The sequence below is a fragment of the Onychomys torridus genome, chromosome 21 (assembly GCF_903995425.1).
Source record: "Onychomys torridus chromosome 21, mOncTor1.1, whole genome shotgun sequence".
NCBI classification, from domain to species: Eukaryota; Metazoa; Chordata; class Mammalia; order Rodentia; family Cricetidae; genus Onychomys; species Onychomys torridus.
In genome coordinates, this window is record NC_050463.1 from 33,788,525 (window position 1) to 33,804,594 (window position 16,070).

Consider the following 16,070-nt stretch of genomic DNA (forward strand, 5'->3'; position numbering starts at 1 on the left):
TTAACAGGGACCCCAGAACTGGGGCTGGGGCCCACAGCTTCAACATCTCTTGCCATGAGCGAGCCTGTGCCACTGTCCTAGAGAAAAGACGCAGGAACTGTATGTCTGTATGCGACTGATTAGTTCAACTGCCCACCGCACTCAACGCTGGCACCCATTGGACACTTGCTACTACTTCTTGCCTGGTGCCCCAGGAGCTGGTGCCAGCACTTGTTTTGGTGAGCTCAGCTTGACACCTCCACGTACCTTCCGGAACATGCTGGGAAAGTATGAGTCACATAGACCTGGGACCAGATTCCCGATTCTTCCTCTTGTCTGGTTCAGTTGCTCATCTCCTTCATGCCTTGATCTTCATAGTCAGTGTAAATTATGCACAGTGACTGACTGGGTTGTAGTAAAAGCAGTGATAAGGACGGGCACAGCAGCAGCACCTGGGAGGCAAACCTACTAAGAGTTAGAGTGTCTTCCTTTCCTCGTCTTCTTGGGCCAGCAGGAGTGTGGAAAAGGCAAGGCGTCTAGAGGTCTGAGTCCACAGCGGGTGCCAATAAATACCCAGGTAGTGATACCTCACGGCTGGCTAGGCCCTTAGTGTGCAGGCTGGTTTTCTGTTAACTGGACACAAGCTAGAGTTATCTGAGAAGGGAAACTCTCACTTAAGAACACGCCTTTGAAAGGTTGGCCCGTGGAACCTTTTATTGATTAGTGATTGATTTGGTAGGTCCACACCCTGGGCAGATGGTCCTGGCGTGTATAGAAAAGCAAACAGGGCAAGCCATGAGGAGCAAGCCAGTGAGCAGCACTCCCTCGTGGCCTCTGCATCAGCTCCAGCCTACAGGTTTCTGATTTCCTAGATGATGGGTAACCCACTGTATAATGACAACTAATCCCCCCACCCCCCATTCCAGTCGCTTTTGGTCATAGTGTTTTATCACAGCAATAGAAAACCAAGACACTAGTGATCAAAACGGCTTGGTGGGAGTGTGATAATGTCCCCAGGACGAGGAGAAAGGGGATAGGAAGTCAGGGCCTTCGAATGTTGGACTGAAAAAGTCCTTTGTTAGGTTCATACTTCACGGTGTTTAGAGAGGCAGGGCAGAGCAAGGACAGGTGTGGTGGCAGACGTCTATGACGCTGGCATTTGGGAGGTGCAGGCAAGATCAGGAAGATATCAAGACCATCTGAGGCGACATGCCTAGGCTCAAGACCAGCAAGGATTCATGAGACCTTGTCTCCAAACACCAAAAGCGGGGAGGCATCTGGAGCGGGTATTTTCCACCAAGGACTAGGGAGCAATTCTGTGGTTTTGATTTAAGTTTTGTTTTGTTTGAGGCAAGATTCACTCTGCAGGCCAGGCTAACCTCCTGTCTTCCTGCCCCCATCTCCCCAGGGGTTGGGATTACAGGTATGAGCAGCCTTGGCTAGCCCACTCCACAGTTATCATTGATTCACAATGAGGTCAAAACAGATCACATGTCTTTTTGCTTAGCTCTACCAACAAGAGGGGTTTATTGAGATACAGGGACCTACATCTTATAGAGCTGACAGGGGTCCCAGGGTGCCCTGGGCCAGGTGACCCCATACAGCCGCAAAGCAATATTGTTGCCATCTAGACTCTAACTGGGAGGTAGCGGGTAACGGCAGACTAGCCCAGACCAGCAACTCCCTGGGCAGCAAAACGCCTGTACTGGAAACTTCCTAAGAGTCCTATGTCCAGGCTGGCCTCGGGCAGCTGGCTTCCTCCCGTACTTTGGCTCCTGATTTGAATGAACTGCCTGTGGACTACAGGTGCAGTGTATCGTAAATGATTTTTATATTGGCCGTCCTGAGCTTGTGTTGTGTTTTCCCAGAAACCCGTAGAAACGGTCATTAAGCTCTCCTGCTGTGCCATAGGAACTGTCCCCATCTGCCTCACCGTGCAGCCGCTAGACCTTGCACCCAGAGTCCCACCTGGGGCACCAGGGGCCACCTGCTCTGTCTGAGTGAGAACTGGAGAGACATGGCCGGGCACCATGCAGTGGCTGTGAACCACCTTCCCACCAGTTCCTCACTTTGTGGGGTACACGGCATCTCTCCAATTAATTCCTCACTTTGGGGGGTGGGGCATGGCCCTCCCTCCTCCTTGCCTCCTGTGCTTCTTTTGAGGGGGGGACACGCATAAGGGACAGAGACCAGGGGCTCCTGCTTCTCCTTCTGTCCTTTCAGCCTCCACTTCACATTGACCCAAATAAACTCTTGGCCTCTCAACAGAAATTCACGGACGTTGCCCCAGACAAGCCCTCTAGTAACGGCCTGAGGGCTGAGGAGAGAGGGTGGGTGGCTGCAGAGAAGTATCCCATCTCAAAGGCTCCCTCTCTTTCCTCCATCAGGCCTTCCCCTCCCCTCCCCCACCTTCCTCTTGGGCAGTAGCTGTTCTTCCCCAGGCCCGTCCTCCAAGCAGAGGGTGGTCCCACCCACAGGACCCACCCTCCCAGGCCCAGTGGCTTCAGAATGTCAACAGCAATTGTTTGCCTACCGTCTTCCTAATGAGATGACATGGCGAAGCTATCACTTTGGACTAGAGGGTCCTTCCCACAATCCCGGCACTTTATGGGGTGTTCTGGCAAACGCGTCTTCGTCAGAAGGCAGCCAACAGAAATACATTTATGTATTTCTTAACTGACTGTCACACACACTGGAAAGCAGGAAGGAACGGTCACAGGGGATGTCTGAAGGAGAGCCAGTCTATCAGAGGCGGAGTGAAATTGCAAGCTAGGGTGCACCACAAGAGAAGCCATGGGGAGCAGGGTACCCGTGTGACAGGGCCAATGTCTTTGTAAGCCCTGATTGTAAAAAGGGGGCTGGGTAGGGTTTTCAGGCTGGATTTCTGCTCTCTGCCCAGAGTCACTCTCCCCTGTCCCCAGCTCTGTCCTTTCTTGTTGCATGCAAGGCTCTGCCCTTGTAGAGATAGGAACCACCAGTGTAGTCAACCCAAGGGTATCCTAGATCTCGCCTGCTATTTCCTGGTATTGTGATGGCCACTGGGGCCTTCTGTGTTGTCTGATCATTGGCCACATGGAGAATACCTGAACTTAAGAACCAGAAATGTGTGCCAATTGATGAAGGCTGACTGGGGAGGGCCACTGTGGTAGGGAATTGGGATTTCCGTTAAAGCTTCCTTTAAACTCAGACCTGTCTGCAGCAAGTGCATGCCTCTGTGGTCCTCTGCAGAGTGAAGCCATGCACAGGCAGGTATGAAACCCATGAGCTGCATCCTGGCATGCTTGGCTCAAGTCACAGGCCTGATTGGAGCTCACACCACATAGTTCTGACTGTGACAGGGTGGCCTTGATCCCGACAGGAGGCAATGTGGGCCGGGCATATAATGCTACAGAACATTTATCGAGGGTCTATCAGTACCAGATGCAAAGATGACCTCATTCAAACTGCACAAAAACCCATGGGCAAAGTTCTGATTCTGCCCCTTTTATAGATGGGGAAGTGGAGAGGCCCTGTGGTCTACTCGAGGTCAATGGCTTGTTGCTATGTTATTACCCAGCATCTTGAATATTGGTTAATATTTTGTGTGATACTGTGAGGTTGACTCATTAGAAATGCTAATAGAAGCCAGGTGTGGTAATGTACACCTATCCTAGGACTCAGGAGGCTGAGGCAAGAAGGCTGCAAGTTCCAGACTAGCCTGGGCTACATAGTGAGACCTGGTCTCTGAAAAAGATAATGTTGTACACAGACACTTAGCTATAGCATGTGGAAGGGCTTACTGGTCTTATTTTTGATAGATGTCGATAGTCAGGCTAGGTAAGGGACACTGGCTGCTTGATTTCTTTCTTTAATCCATTTGCCTGGTCAGGTTGTACAAATAAAACACCAAAACTATATAAGCTGGTCCAAAGCTGCAACATATCAAAATCTCGGAGACATCAAATTAAAAGTTATTATGGGGCTGGCGAGATGGCCCAGTGGGTAAAGGAACTGCTTGTTGCCAAGTCTAATGCCTTGAGTTTGATCTCTGTAATAGAAGAGGAATTGTTCTTTGCCCTTTATATGCGTTCAGTGGCGTGTGTGTGTGTGTGTGTGTGTGTGTGCGCGCGCGCGCGCACGTGCATACACACACACATGCATATAAAAGTAAATATAATAAAAAGTTATACTATGCTGGGCATGGTAGCATACCAACCCTTGGGAGACAAAGGCAAGAGGATCAAGAATTTTAGGTCATCCTTAGCCACACAGCGAGTTCAAGGCGCCTTGGCTACATAAAAAAATATATATCTATTATATCTATTATATATTGTATTACAATATAATCTATTTTAGCATTTTAGAGACTGTCTGCTTGGTTCACTGTGTCCCAAGCCTTCCACAACATAAGGCCCAACTCCTGTGGACAGCCTCTGAAGACTGAGGGTTCTTGACCTCCACCTTAGGGAAGGACAGATCTTCTGGAAGGTTCCTCAGGGAAGCGTGACATATCTATGGGCCTGGAATCTAGGAAGAGACTGGTCTGGTGGCTCTGAGCCAGGCTCCGGCCTCGTGAGCCCGTGGTTGTTTAATAATATTTAATGTTTGTACTGCCTCGCTCTCATATCTGTTCCACCAGGGATCTGCCTCCAGCGGCCGGCAGGACGTAGCCCCAGCATGTCCCTGCCAGCCCATCTGTTACCGAGAGACAGCGCTCACAGGACCTTTAAGAAGGGTGAACTTCTGTGGCAGAGACTAGTGGGAATGAGGCCCGGGGAGCCGGGGGGGGGGGGGGGGGGCAGGCCGTAGAATAAGGGCATCCACCTGCATCAGCTTCATCCTCCGAGTTCCCACCCCCACCCTCCTGGAAGTGCTGTTCCTACTCTCCATGTTCACGAACAGGGTGAAGCTCCCTGTTCCCATTCCCAGCCTCTGAAATGGGCCTGCGAGGTCATGCAGAACACCCAGGACCTCTAGGGGGCTTCCAGGTTCTTCTCTCTGTTCTTCTTTGGAGTTTCACTCATCAGGTGGAAGCTGGGCATCTGGGAGAAGGGGCCGCCCCGAGGGGCCTGAAGCAGGAGAGCACCCTTGGCCTCACTCTGTGTCCTCTTCTCCTTGCCATAGGGTCTCCGGGGACCTGACTGCATCTTCTCCCTGAACCTCCATCCTGTTCTAATCTGTTTCTTCCTGGTTTCCCCTTCCAGGCTGTTTGTCTGTCTGTCCTCCCTCTCAGGACACACGGCTTTGCCCTTGCTCATGCATTGCTGTATGTAGAGGTCCCAGCTCTGCCACCATTTCCCTTTCCACAGTTGCAATTATCCACAGCCAACTGTGGCCTACCAAGGGTGGTATTTCCTTGGTCTGGAAAGAAATAGTTGTTTTTGTTGTTGTTTTCTTTCTTTTTTTTTTAAATTTTGTGCCTGTGTGTGGATATGTGCACATGGGTACTGTTGTCCTCGGCGGCCAGAGTCATTGGATTTACCCCTGTCAATGGAGTTCCTGGCAGTTACAGGGGTTGAGAACCAAACTCAGACCCTCTGCAGAAGCTGTGCATGCTCTTAGCCCTTGAACCGTCTTCTCCAACCCCCCAGAAATAAATGGTTCTTTTCAAAGATTGTGCTGTTTCTGAGTAGCCTGATGGAATCTTGCTTTACAGCTGGAGACATGAACCCTCCCTATGTCCAGTGTGTCCACATGTGTATGCTACCCTCCTGCTGAAGACTCAGTAGCCATCTTGGTTATCTGAGCAACTTAGAGTTATCACAGAGCTGTGGGAGGCTTCAGTTCTATCTTAACTTTGCATGTCCCTTGAAGATGGGGGCGCGGTGCGGTGTTTGGTTTAGACCTTTCCCCCCACATTTCCAGTTTCTGGAGAGATTTCTGTAAGTGCCAGGAGCCTCATAGAAAAGGCAGAGGTAGCTTCCCTGTCGTGCTGGGACCTCCAGGATCTAGTTCCATGACTGATTCACACGTAATGCATTTGCTACAAGGACTTGAGTTCAGATTATGGGCTTTGCTCACACCCACAGATGAAGTGGCGTTTTCACTACCACTGGCCTATCTCTGGAGCCCCTGACAGCTGACCAGGTAATGCCTTGGGCCCACATACCTTGTTCGTAGGAACATGATTTTGAGAAAGTTTCTTGGGGAAGATATAGCTCCATACAAAGCAGCAGTCGAGAGGCTCCTCAGGGCAGCGGCACATAGCCAGGGGCCAGTTCTTCCTGTGAGCCCTGCTTTCTCACTGTCAAACGGAGTGGTAGAGTCTATCCTGCTACCTGTCTGCATACAACAGGTGCTCACTTGTGCTGGTTTTATGAACTGACCCTGTGGTTCTGACCTAACACCGCCACCTTCTGGTAGAACTGCTTTGGTGCTGAAGAGACTGTTCTGGGTTCAGCTCTGCAAGGTTGATGGAAGAGGAACCTCACACAGAAGGGTCACCTAGCTCCTCTGCTCTTGGGGAGCACAGAGCTCCATCAGCCTGTGGTCCCCATGCCACCGCTTCCAATAACAAGCTCTTCCATTCCTCCGGGACAGTTACATCCCAGGAAGCAGATAGCTCAGAAGCAATATGATGATGGGTTACACCATCCACTGGCTGGTAGACTCACCCCCCCACCCCACCCCAGTGACCCTCTCCCCAAACCAACGGGCAAAGGACCTTTCAAATGCTTACCTCAGTTACCCTTTTATTTTTTTACTATCAATGCTAATTTTCACTAAAACCCCACAACTTTGGATATTCATTTAGCTCAAAGTATTTTCTCATTTTTTTTTGAGGGTTTCCAAGATGTTTTCTCTGTTGTTGATTTCTAATTTAATTTAGTTATGGTCAAAGAACATAGTTTGTATGACTTATGTCCTCTTAAATTCAGTGACTTGCTTTTTAACCCAGAATTCGGTCTATTTTGGTCAATGTTCCAAATGCACTTGGGAAAAAAAAATGTCTATTTGCTGTGAGAGGTAGAGCTTTCTAGAAAGCATCCATTACATCCAGTTGTTTGACAGTCTTTTACATTCTTCATGACTTTGGGGACGATCTACTTGTTCTATCAATTATTGGCAGAGAAATGTTGGCATTTCCAATTGCAATTGTGGATTGTTTCTTTTCAAAAGAATTTTCTATTCACTCACATACATCTCATTTCTGGTGTCCTTTACTCCCTTGTGTAGATCCATGGTTCTTTCTGGTATTTTCTTTCTGCTTATTCTGTATTACTTCCTGGAATGCTTTTTCTAGCTCTGGTCTGTTGCTATCAAGATCTCTCAGCTTTGTTTGTTGGGAAGAAACAACTCTGTGTCTTCATGTCTGGAGGACATCTTTGCTAGGTATAGAATATAGCAGGATAGGAATCTTCCCTCTCCCTCCAGAAAATTAAACAATGATTTTGTTGTCATCTGATCTGCTCAGATAAGGAATCTGGTGTCATTTTATCTTTGTTCCTGTCTAGGTCTTCCTTATTGCTGTTTTTTTTTCCAGATCTTATTACTAGTTTCTATGCTTAATATTGCAAATTTTCTATTGTAAGTACCTAATACTGAAGTTATTCATCCATTCTTGAGCTTTATTTCTAAATGTGGTTTGCTTACTGCAACCATTTGCTCCTGGAATTTAGAAGGCAGGGTCTCTTTTCCTTCTATTCAGCCTCTCCGATGTCAGTGTCTCACAGAACCACGGCACACCTACCACAACCAAGAAATTTAGAGCTTGGGAGTTAGTTCAGTCAGCCAAGTGCCTGCTTTACACGAAGCTGAGTTCAATGCCCAGAGCACATATTAAAAAGAAAAACCAGGCACTCACTTGGACAGCACATATACTAAAATTGGAAAAACACAGAGAGGATTAGCATATGGCCCCTGGGCAAAGGGTGACACACAAATTTGTGAAGCATTCCATATTAACTTGTCATCCAGGGCTGGGGCAGTAGAGATTGGCAGACCCCTGGAGAGCCCAGCCTAAAGGCCACACCTGCTTGGCCTGTGAGAGACCCTGTTTCAGACAAACAAGGTTGATAGTATGTGGGAGCAACACCTGAGCTTGTCCTCTGACTTTCTCAGACAGGCACATGCATGTGTGAGCAGTGTGCACCTGCACATGCATGAATGGGTACACACATACACACACCCTGACGTCACCTATTAGCACTCAGCTTTTGTAATTCTCTGTTTACATATAGATGCCATGGAGTTCATGCTGATGTCCTGACAATGGAACCTCGCCCCTCTCCACCCCCAACTCCCTTGCTTATTTGTAACTTATCTGCCTCGTAACTCACCTACCTGTGATTTATCTTTTGAACTCTGGCGGATGATTGACTCACATACCCCTGTGAGAAACAAACTTCCCTGGACCTCAGACTACAGTGTGGATTTATTATTCTCTTTGCTCCTCCAGAACCCAACTGAAACCCTCTTTTCAAACACTTAATCAGTGTTTCTTTCTCTCTACCCTTTCAGTGACGTTTTGGCCACACTGCAATGGTTTCATCTGCTGGAGGCCTGGCTTCCCTCCCGAGCTCACTGCTGTCCTGCTGTTAACTGCTTTTAATTTGCACCCAGTGAGAGCTCGCTCCTGTGGTGGATGGTGCCCAGGCTTTGGGGAAAAAATGCATAGACTGAGCGGGGAGTTGGGAGTCAGCACTGCTCTTGCAGAGGCCCTGAGTTCAGTAGACCCAGCACCTACATTAGCCAGCTTATCTGTAACTGCAGGTTACAGGTAAGTCGTTCCGACCACTCCTACGGCCTGCACGCATATGCACATACCCACACACTGACAGACAAAAATGCATAGAGGCTGAATCCAACCCCTCCATCCTCCATGACCCCATCTGGAGTAGACCCATCACCCTGAAACTTTCCTTGTGAAGACCCTTAAAGTTAGCATCTCCTTCACCATCCAATAGCTACCACTCTTCTGTTTTCCCATCCCTCTAGCCCTGCATTTTCCTGAATAGATTCCTAACAATATCTAGCCTCTCTCCCTCCCTTCTTCCTTCCTCACCCCTTTGTCTGTCTGTCTGTCTGTTTGTTTGTTTGTTTGTTTGTTTTGGAGATAGGGTTTCACTTAGTAGGCGCAGACTAGCCTGGTTGAACACTTAATCCTCCTGCTTCCGCCTCCTGAGCACCAGCGTTACAGGCATTGTGCCAGCCTCAATATGTAGCCTTTTTAGTCTGATTGCCTTCACTCAGCAAAATCCATTGAAGGATCTTTGGCATTGTGGTGTTCATCAATGGCTTTCCCTTTCTCCGAGTCACATTCCATCTCCTAGCTGCGTTGCGGCTTGCTCATCCATTCATCTCTCGAAGCGGCTATTGATTGTTGTTGCCTGCCCTTTTATTCTCGTAATGATGTCTTTTGAACAATATAATTTTTCAATTTTAGTATGCTCAGATTTATGGCAGTGCCCCTATGGTTAGTGCTTTCGTCTATTGTTAAACAATCTTTGCCTCGCGGTTAAGAAGATTTTCTGAGTTAAAAAAAAAAAAGTGTTTCTGAAGTTTGACTACTAGTCCTCTAGATGAGACCATGGCTCAATCTGGGACTGCTTTTGAGTTTTGTGTGAGGTAGGGAACAACATCCATCATTCTCCCATGTCACTGTCCACCAACCCAGCACCAGGGCTTGCTGACTCCCCTTCTGGATGCATTATAGATAGAGCCTTCTACACCGTCAACTGTACACATCTGGTATTGGAGTCTCTATTCTGGCCCTGGATCATTTGTTCTTACATCACATCAATCTCACACAGTCTCAATCCCCAGGGCTCTGGCCACAGTCTTCCTACCTCACAGAATTGCCTTCGCTGTTCTGAACTCTTTTTTTCAAATCTCCACATAGAGAATTGGCTTGTCAGTTTTCACAAAAACAGCAGCTGGAAGACTTCAGCTAGAATTGCGGTGGCATTATGGATCAACTTGGGAAGAACTGGTCTCTTATTATTGAGCCTTTCAATCTGTGACTATGATACATATGAGAAAAAAAGCTTTAAAGGCACTGAGATGAGGTTTAGTTTCATCCTTCTTCGAGGACCTGAGATCCATCCACTCAAATGTCTGTGACCAGATAGGACCTTATAAGCGAAGCGTCCTCTTTTCCAGGTACACTGAGGCCTCTATTCAAAATTGAGGAGTGATGCTCTGTGCCCCTCCTTTCTTCAACAAATCCTTTTACATGTTTCAAATGTTTAAAAATATATTATCTGGACCTGGGAGTGTAGGTGCATAATCACGGTTACCTGAAGACGGAGGCAGGAGGATCTTAAGTTAAGGCCTGCCTGGCCTACAGTAAGTTCAAGGCTAACCTGGACCACTTATTGAAAACACGTCTCAAAATAAAAGTAAAAAAAGGGGGTGTCTCCCCCACTGGGATATGCCCTCAGAGGTAAAAGTACTTTTATGAGACCCTAGGTTCAACCGTCAATACTATGAGAAAAAGTGCTTATGCATTAATAATGCTTTTGTTTTACTTTTAACATTTGGGGTGTGTGTGTGTGTTTGTGTGCACTCAAGTGCTTGTGAAGATGTGCATGCACACGCACATGCCACAGCTTATCAATGGAGCTTAGAGGACACCTTTGGAGTCAGTGCTTTACTTCCACCATGTGGGCCCCAGAGACTGAAATCACATCCCCTGTCTCAGGACTGAACTCAGGTCATCCGGCTCAGCCACACCTCTGCCTGCTGAACCGACATGCAGCCTAATCCTATCATTTTAGTAAGAGTTGACGGCCATGATCAAAAAGAAAATAATATTCAAAACTAGGAGCAGAGGAGATGGCTCAGTTGCTCAAAGTACTCACCACAAAAGCATTGGGACCCGGGTTCGGATCCCAGGACCCGGGTCAAAGCAGGGCACAGTGTCAGGGGCACCTCTGTAACCCCAGCTGGGGCGGGCTGTGCAGAGACAGCAGATACCTAGAGTTCACTGGCGACCCAGTCTACCCGATTAGTGAGCTCCAGTGTCAGGGAGAGACTCTGTCTCAAAAACTAAGGTGGATGAAGAGGCTGGAGGTGGCTCAGCAGCTAAGAGTGTGCTGGCTGCAGTCGCAGGGGACCCAGGTTTGGCTCCCTGCACCCTCCCTGTAGCTCACAACCACCCACAGCTTCAGTCCCAGGGGATCCAATGCTCTCTTCTGGTCTCCCCAGATCATAATGTAGTGCACCCCATCAACAGGGAAGCACATGTGTGAGGCACATACACATTAAACAAATAAATAATACGTAATCTTTTAACAACAAGGTGGAAGGAAATGCCTGGTAAGAGGGCTGAAGAGATGGATTTTTGGTTAAGAGAATGTCTCCTGCAGAGACCATGAGATCCATCGCTAACATCCATGTTGAGCAGCTTATAACTGCTTATAACCCCAGTTCCAGGGGGGATCTGATACCACTGGCCCCAAAAGCTCCTGCACTCATGTGTACTACACACACACACACACACACACACACACACACACACACACACCACAATTCAAAATAAAAATAAATCTCAAATGTGTTTTAAGAAGAGAAAATGCCCACTGTTGACCTCTGACCTCCACATGTGTGTGCACATGTGTATACACCCACATGAACATGTACATGCACCACACATCACATACACACACAAAATAAAAGTAAACAAAATTTAAAGAGAGAATGTTTAACGATAGCCACCAGACATTAAGATTTAAATAGCAATGAGAAAATTTAAGTGAAATAATATTATTTGAGGTCTTTTTAAAAATATGAGGTCTTAAAAATCCAGGCTGTGGTGGCGCATGCCTTTAATCCCAGCACTCGGGAGGCAGAGCCAGGCAGATCTCTGAGTTCGAGGCCAGCCTGGGCTACAGAGTGAGATACAGGACAGTCAGGGCTACACAGAGAAACCCTGTCTTAAAGAAGAAGAAGAAAAAAAGGCCAAGTGTATCCATGATGTCATTATTGAGTCACTGACATATTTTTATGAGCATTTTTTTCCAGCAACTGTAGAAAACCTCTTTCTGACTAGGCATTAGTTGGAGAAATGGCAAGGAGATATTTTTAAGCTAAGTCCAAATATTCCCTCTGACTTTCATCTTAAAATCAAATCTCTCATTTAGCAGCTTTGAGAGGATCTTTTAGAAAACAACAACAAAACATTTAATGTGTGTGGGGTGGGGGGGGCAGGGACTGCAATCTTTTTAATCAACAAGCTGTAGTTTCCGTTTCAAAAAAAAAAAAAAAATCTGCCAGCATTGGGGTTTATCTCCATCTTTGTCGGTCTCATCATGGAAAAAGGGAGATGTCGCTGCTGAGTTACCTGTATAAATTTCTGCGCTGACATGTTTATGTTCCTGTTGCTCAAAACGCCTTCAAGCTCGGGTACACGCTCTTCCTGAAATGGAAGTACTGCTCTGTCAATTGTCACTGCCTTCCTCCCTTAGAGGATTGAGGGTTCTTAAATGGGTGTGAAATTGAACGCAGATGATAACTCTCTGGACGCATCCCAAATTTATGGGTTCAGATCTCAGATTGTTAGCGTTAATAGCATTTTTTAAAAAAATCTGGAACGTGGTAAACTAAACAGGACCTGGGGTGGCGAAAGTAGAAAGTATGGGGACCTGGGGTGGAGAAGATGTGGGGACCTGGGATGGTGAAGGTGTGGGGGCTTGGGGTGGTGAAAAGGAATCCCTTCTGCAATGCCTCTCTGACTGTTCTTCTGTCTCCCCAGAGGACTTGGGCTGGAGGGTCCCCAGCCTTCTGTCTTTCAGCTCACGGTAGAGAGCCAGCTGCATCCCCCGGGGACTTAGAAACCTCTCTGCAGGGCCATTTCCACCAGACTCCATCTGGAGCTGTGTAGATTCTAAGTGATACCTCATCACAGTGTCTGGCCATCCCTCTGGGAAACAGAAAGGCGGGGAGCCTGGGAGACAAGGAAGCTGCCTTGGGTTGGAATAGAAGCTGGCGTGGGACACTGCTGGTGGTCCTGGAGTTATTAGGGTCAGAGCCTGGGCCCTGGCCGCCTTAATGAGCTAGGCTCCACCACCTGTCCTCAGGAGGCCCGTGAAAGAGGCAGGTGACAGCAGAAAAGGGAGATTTATTCAATGTAGTCACATTGAGAAGAGCGACAGAGACATCCAGCACCCCGCCAGCACCCAGCTAATCTATCTTCTGGGTCCTGACCTGGGGTTCAGGTTCATAGCAAGAGGTACATATGCTAAACTGAGTAGTTCTAACAAAGGTGAGTTCCTGCCTGTCACTGACCATTTTGTCTGGACTCCAGGCGCTCCTTAAACGTGGTCTGACAAGTTGTCAGAACCAAAAATCTTAGCGTGGAGATTGCTTCCTCCTCTGGCTGGCATCCACCTTCAGCCTTTACTGTCTCTGGGCATGAGATTCTTGGGGAAATTCCAATGTCACGGGGGTCCGTTGCATCAATAGTCTGATAGCCAAAAGGAGGGGCTCTTGAATGTTTCTTTCCTATATCAGGCTTCAGGGGTGACTGGACTGGCAGCGTGATTCTTACAGGCTGCTCTGATGATATAATCCTACCTTGGCTTTGACTTAACATCTGCCTTGCCGTCCTCTAGAGAGCAGTGTCTCTTGCCCCATGCTCTGGTTCTCCTCCTCACCTGCCTGATGGGTTTATCGCTGCTGCGCTCTCTCCCAGTGTCTTCCTCTGCTGGCAATTCTCACCTTCACAGAGACAGTCCCCGTGGCCAGCCCCCAAGTGTTCACAAGCCACTCCATGTCAGTCCAGCCTCCATGTTTTCACTTCGTTGAGAAAATGATTTTATTAAAAGTAAGAAGTTTTGAGGCTGGAGAGATGGCTCAGCAGTTAAGAGCACTGGCTGCTTTTGCAGAGGACCTGAGTTCGGTTCCCAGCACCCACATGGCAAACTTACAACAGTCCGTAGGTAACTCAGGTTCTGGGTGATCCAGTGCCCTCTTCTGGCCTCTGAGGACAATGCACACATATGGAACACATACATACATGCAAGACTCTCACACACTAAAAATAATTTTAAAAACATTTATCCTGGGCTTGGGGATTTAGCTCAGTGGTAGAGCGCTTGCCTAGCAAGCACAAGGCCCAGGGTTCAGTCCTCAGCTCTGGCAAAAAAAAAACCCCAAAAAACAAAAAAACATTTATCCTGTATGCGTACGTGTGAGGGTGTGCATAAGGAGATCAAAAGACAATTTGTACTTCTCTCCTTCCACATGTGGGGCCTGGGAATCAAATCCAGGTCATGAAGCTTAGCAGCAAGCACTTTTATACACTGAGACATCTTACACACACACACACACACACACACACACACACACACACCAGCTTATTCTTTAAAACCTTATTTTGAAATAGCGCTGTGTATAGTTCGGTTGTTTTATTTTTTAATTGACACATAATGTGCATATTTATGGGGTACAGCTAGTTTGTTTTATTTTTAATAGCTGTCATAACTGATTCAAAGAGGAGAAGTGTATCATGGGATGCATGTATTAAATCACAGCCCTCCGTTTTCATCCCCATCTACCAATTAAAGGCCTTTTATTGAGCTGAGCTAGGAATCATGTCTCTTCCTTTGTGTCAGCCAGTGGTTTTACAAGCTAATTGGAAAGCTTTACCTTGTGATATTTTTTGAACAAGCAGGCTCAATATCTGCCTACATTATTTGGGCAAATTTCAAACAGGTTAGAAAAAAAATGTTTCTAATGTTTACAGGCATGTCCACATAAACACTTTTTATAGGTGATACCACAGTTTTAGCGACAGCAACAACAACAAAAAAGGCCCTTCAAAACAGTCTTTCCAAAATGCCAGCGACAATGGAAAAGCATTCCTGTTACAATGAGTCACCTAAGTTCTCTCGAGTAGTCAAATGAAGTTGCATTTCCTCCCGCTGAGCAATAGCCTCGTATACGTTACAAATAGTATGAAATATTATTAGCAAAATAATGGGTGGAAAATGTCAACCACCACTTGTCATCAAAACAGGCCAGCAAGTGTGAAACACTTGTTTGTGCAGGAAAAAATATGTAACTCATCTACGGGTGTACGGCTCTTTTGAGAGTGCTGTCTCAAGACGGCCAGCAAGCCTCCCTGTGGCTGGAAAGATGCCCAGTCACTTGTCTCTGATCCCAGATCCTTGTATATGTGTTGCTATAAAACTCTAAAAAGTAAACCTAATCAAATCAATGATTCCTGCTGCAATTTTTGAATGTCCAGACTTATTTTCCTGGTCACAGCATCCTGAAGAAAATCTCCAGGGAAATTAACATCAACCCACCTTTTTTTTCCCCCATCATAGACAGACTTTCCATCAGTGATACACTCAATTTCATTTATAAGTAGTGGTGCACTGTGTGTGTGTGTGTGTGTGTGTGTGTGTGTGTGTGTGTGTGGTGGGGTATATGTGTGTACATGTTCATGTGGGGTGGCAGGGGGTGGGTATATGTGTGTATATGTTTGTTTGGGGGTGTGTGTATGGGGGTGGGTATATATGTGTACATGTTTGTGTGTGTGTATGGGTGTGGGTATATGTGTGAACATGTTTGTGTGTATGTGTGTGTGTGTATGCATGGGGGTGGTTATATATGTGTACATGTTCGTGTGTATGTGTGTGCCCAAGTGTGTGTAGGTCAGAGGTCAATGTCAGGAGTCCTCTTCAATTACTCTCCATTCTAATTTTTTTGAGACACGGTCTCTTATTGAACTTGGAGCCCACCAAGTCAGCTAGGCGGGCTGGCTAGTGAGCTCCAGGGACCTTCCTGTCTCCAGCTCCCTAGATTACAAATGTGCTCTGCCATGCCTGACTTCTTATGTGGGATCTAGACTCGGGTTCTTGGAATAGCATGGCAAACACTTTACTAAGCCAGCTCCACACCCCTGCTTTTTTGTCTTTTAAGACTAGGTTTTGCTGTATAGTCTGGGTCAGCCTTGAACTCATGGTCCTCCTGCCTCAACCTCCCAAGTGCTGGAATCACAGGCCGGTACCACCACCTACAACTAGAAATGATGTCTTCATTATTTACTCTGTAACACTTCCTCTTTAGTGGATCCGAGACATATGGCTCTTCATGTAGTTCCTTATTAAATCGAAACCTAAGCATTTAATCCCAGTTAGAAACATCTGTACTTTTAACTACTT

General features: G+C 47.1%; 1 protein-coding gene and 1 non-coding gene across 2 annotated transcripts in view; both read left to right on the forward strand.

Annotated features, from left to right (window-relative positions):
• The window catches only part of Cib4 (calcium and integrin binding family member 4), a 56,558-nt gene that overhangs the window by 24,089 nt on the left and 16,399 nt on the right, over positions 1-16,070 (forward strand). The gene's annotated exons all lie outside the window — the stretch shown is intronic.
• Positions 7,755-7,864, forward strand: LOC118572076. Its single transcript, XR_004943450.1, has one exon. It is a non-coding gene; the product is annotated as a U6 spliceosomal RNA (small nuclear RNA).